At 41.7% G+C, this 4,371-nt stretch overlaps 1 pseudogene across 1 annotated transcript; it reads right to left on the bottom strand.

The window, feature by feature from the left end:
* Nucleotides 1–1,451: 1,451 nt before the first annotated feature.
* On the bottom strand, nt 1,452–3,720 carry LOC308411222 (P2Y purinoceptor 14-like; annotated as a pseudogene). Its single transcript has 3 exons — nt 3,622–3,720; nt 3,271–3,530; nt 1,452–2,063 (listed from the first exon to the last, which is right to left on the bottom strand). The product of its transcript is annotated as a P2Y purinoceptor 14-like (transcript).
* Nucleotides 3,721–4,371: the final 651 nt, after the last annotated feature.

Raw genomic sequence — 4,371 nt, 5'->3', positions numbered from 1 at the left:
CAGTGTTCATCTCACCACGCGTGTGTTCATTAAAATCATTGTTTGACCGACTCTCCTGGACCAATTGCTGTTTTTGTGCTCACCCTCAATATTTGAACTTGTAACAATACCTAGACTCCAATTGAGGTAACTGGGTGTCATTACTGCCAGCAGGAGTTATTGTTCTATTAAATCTACATTTATCCAGAGCCAGTAGTTTCAGGTTTCTGTTAGGTGTCGCCTGCTCTGGAAGACAATTGGTGATGGGTGCTGATGTCTCTCACTTCATGATTCTTAAAATAGAATCACAGTTGTTGTTCCTTAGTTGGTGTGTCGCAGAGTGGGGAAAAATCATTAGACACATGAACATGGTGAAGTGAATCGGGGACTTCCAATTAGGACTCAGCTCCTCCTCACTATCACCCAGCCAGCCTGGTTTCTGCTGGGAGAAAGCTAATGGTGGCAAAGTTACCAACTACAGGCTACCTACAGGATTTTCCAGGTTTCTGAGCCAATTCAGTGATCCTGGCCTCCAGAGCTGCAAATAGGCTGCATTTAATACAAATAAATTTATTACTAAGCTAAGCTAGCAAATGTCGAAAGACTAAAATAAAAGACAAAAGTACTGTGAATATAAAGGGCAGTTAATTTCAATTGAAAGTGTTTTTAATTAAACAAGTACACACAAAAGCTACACAAAACAGCACAGTGCACTGTAGCATGAACAGGAAGTGATACAATACCACAGAGAGAGCCAACACTGAGTGAGAGTTCCAAACACTTGATTAAGTCATTAAGTAATGAATGCCATTTAAGGGTTCGAATGCAAGGGTTTCTGCAGTTCCCAACCAGCATGGAGGCATGACTGAGAGTTTGAGCTCCAATAAAATGATGTGTGTTAGCCCTGCGACAGACTGGCAACCTGTCCAGGCTGTACCCCGCCTCTCACCCTATGACAGCTGGGATAGGCTCCAGCAGCGTGACCCTGAAAAGTATTAGCGGAAGCGAATGGATGGATGGAGAGCAGCTTTGGTTTCAGTTGCTCAGATGATGAAAATCAAAACAACCAGAATCCTTTAATACCTGTTATAACCTCGGGCACTGATAGTGCATAAAATGTTGATACAAGCCTTACTGAAGCAAGGTGAAGGAGTCTGGAGCAGCTCCCAGACTGCGTAAAGCACCAGTTTAACATGTGAACACATCAACTCTCATTTTATCATTATTTATAAATTTCTTATTTCTTATTAACAAAATGGAGAAATAAGATGTCAGTAAAGCAAAAAATGGTTGTGAATGCTGGATTTTTTTATAAGGAAAAGAAATGAAGATATTAGCTATATTTAATTTTTTTGTTATCAAAAATAAAAAGTGCTAAAAAGTGATGCAGTCATCCAGACATGTGTAACTATTAAAGCAGAATCTTAGACAAAACTCACATTTCACACATTTAATAAAGTGCATTGTTTTCCTCACAGCTCACCAATTTGACCTGTTGTCCGTTTGTTGAATGTTGGCTCTCCTGGACGCCTTTCTCACTTGAGCCCGAAAGAGTCTTACTGAGGAAAAAGTAAACAACAGGGTCCAGGCAGACATTGAAAACTGACACCATGGTGGCTGCCTCCTTCAGGTAGAACAACATTGGCCCCACAGAGCAGCTGTTCAAAAGAAAAGTGTCGGGAAGTCGAACCAGGTGATAGGGGACAAAGCAAACACAGAAGATGCTGACCAGCACCAACATGTTCCTGCGAGACTTCACCAGCTTCTCAGAGGAGGCCAGCTGCCTCTGCTGTGCCTTCAACACCCTGCGGGAGGTACTGTAGTAGAAGAAGACCAAAGATATGAAGACCACGAGGAAGATGATAGTGCAACTGATGTGAATTATTTTGAAGACCAGGCTGAGTGATGCACTAAAGAGGGAACCACAGCGGCTCAGGGTAGAACTCAGAGGTTCTTGGGTGAACAGGATGGTGTAGGTGATGGCAGGAATCAGAAGAAAAACCCAGGTGACCATGGAGATGATGTTTGCTGCTTGTACTGTCTGCAGCATGTGCATTTGTGAAGTATGAACAATTTTCAGATACCTAGCGAGAAGAGACAGGAGGCAGGAGACAACTTAATTAAGTTGTTACAGAGGTGCCAACATAGCTTATTATGGGCCAATCTTTTTTTCTTTTTGTTGTTGTTGTTGTTTTTGTAACGGTATAAAAAATGAAAGGTGGTGGATTGGCCAGATGCAGGTCGATGTGTAAAAATAACTCTGATGTTTGGTGGTGGCTATGGCAGAGCTCCCACAGAGGCCAGCAGGTGGTGAGCAAAAGGGAAGCCAGGAGGAGCAGAGATCCGTGGCGGGCGCGTTTGGTATTGAGCTGAAAAGGAACACAGTTTGTCCCGGACTTCAGCTACAATGAAAAAGACACAAAGCTGGAGTTATTCTGCGTCTTTATGCTGCACAGCTGCCTTTTCTACTCTCACTCTCTCCCCCTCCCTCTCCCACTTCAATCATGAAACTGATCAATGATCAGCTGATCGGCTTTTCTGTCGCAGGTCCCGTCTCTATTTTTTGTTTTGCGCACTTTGCGCCAGAACGGGGAAACAGGCGGAGGTCGCGCTAAACAACAGCAGCACGTTTAAGCTTGATCAGCTGTTGCTAGAATTTATTTAATATTACTTTCTAGTATCAGCTGATGTTTGCTGGAGCCACAGCTGTAAAGCTGCTGGTCATGATATGGTTTGGTTATGTGGTGAGAGGGAAACATGAAGATGAAACCAGGAGATGTCCTTACTGAATCATCAGAGCTGAACAGGTGATGGAGAAACAGGTTTACCTTTTAGGTGACATGAATGAGTTGAAGGGAAGTTATGAACTTTTTCTGAGAGACAAATAACACCAGGATCCTTTTCTAAGTAGCTGACAGCTGGTAACTGTGCAGGGGCGGATCTAGCAAAGTGTTGCCAGGGGGGCAGGTAGGGCATTAACAGGGAGAGGGGGGCACAAAGAAATACTTTTCTTTCTTATTCTTATTTAAAATATCTAGCTTTTAACAAATAATTATCTGAATGTTACAACTAAAGTTTGTATGTGATGTAAAATGTATAGAAATCATACATATACCAACAAGACTGTACATCACTGTCACAACAGGGTTTGTTTTCATTCAAAGTCTTTATGGCTTTAATACCTGGTGGGCCGGTCAATTAATTATTAAGTCCAAAGGAGATTTCTACACTTTGATCTGGAGCACAGGGTTCATAACTAACACATTATTCTGGTTTTACTAGGTTCCTTACCTGTCAGCAGCAATGGACCCCATAAATATGATGCTGGCATACATGTTGAGGAAGAAAGCAGAAGCCCCAAAGCTGCAGTAGAGCTGCTGAATGATGAGAGAGCTGCTAGCATAGTGGCTGATGCGCAGTGGCAGAGAGAGGCAGAGCAGGAAGTCAGCAGCTGTCAGGTTCTTCATGTAGACCATCAAGCTGCTTGATGCCTGCTGCCGAGCTCCACAAAAGTAAAACTTCATGATGAAGCCATTGAGGGGTAAACCCACCTGTAGAGACACAGAGAGGACGACAGGACTTTGGTAGATGCACAGAGAACCTCGTTTCCATCAGAGCACAATCTGAAGACTTAAAACTCACCAGAAAGACCAGACTGTAGACCAGAATAAAGAAAGAGTTGACTGATGTGTTGACATAATCACAGGTCTGGCCATCTGTCACATTTATTGGTTCATTCATGTTTCTGGAGCTGAAAAATAAATCCCCTTCATTAAGATCTCTCTTTGATAGGATACGCCTTCATATTATTTTAGGTAAATCAAAAGTCAAACTAATTTTAAATATAATGTTGAGATCCCCTAAATCCCTCAGAAAGTTTGATAAATGTCATCTTCTGGTCAGTTAAATTCAGTTATGGCTGAATGTTTCTGCTACTTACTGCTAAAGAGACGGGCAATGAAAGTGGACACTATATCTTCTGAATATTTCTGAACATCAAACTCACTGTTTCAACGTTAAAGTGATCCCTGTAAACTGATTGTTAGTTTTAGTTTCCTTATTTTCCTCTGAGTAATTGATTCGGTCACTAGTTAGCTAACATAAACTAATGTAAGTCTATCAACCAACCAACCACATGATGTTCTGTACCAACAGAAGATGGTGCTAAACATAAACTTTGTGTCAGTTTATAAAGAGCAGGACTCAATGGATTAAATTACTCTTTAACTGTGTAGTGTTTCATGTCTTCTTTAAGAACAGCACAGTGCTAAATATTTCACTGTTTTCTCAGATCCTGCAGGTAGCTTTAGACAGCATGCCATGAGGATTAAATTTGTTGATATGAATCTCATCAGGAGCCCCTTCTTAGTTTTCAGAACCCAGTTTTATATT

This window comes from Rhamphochromis sp. 'chilingali' (genome assembly GCF_963969265.1).
Source record: "Rhamphochromis sp. 'chilingali' genome assembly, chromosome: 1".
Lineage (NCBI taxonomy): Eukaryota > Metazoa > Chordata > Actinopteri > Cichliformes > Cichlidae > Rhamphochromis > Rhamphochromis sp. 'chilingali'.
This window is presented reverse-complemented; position numbering and strand designations above follow the sequence as displayed.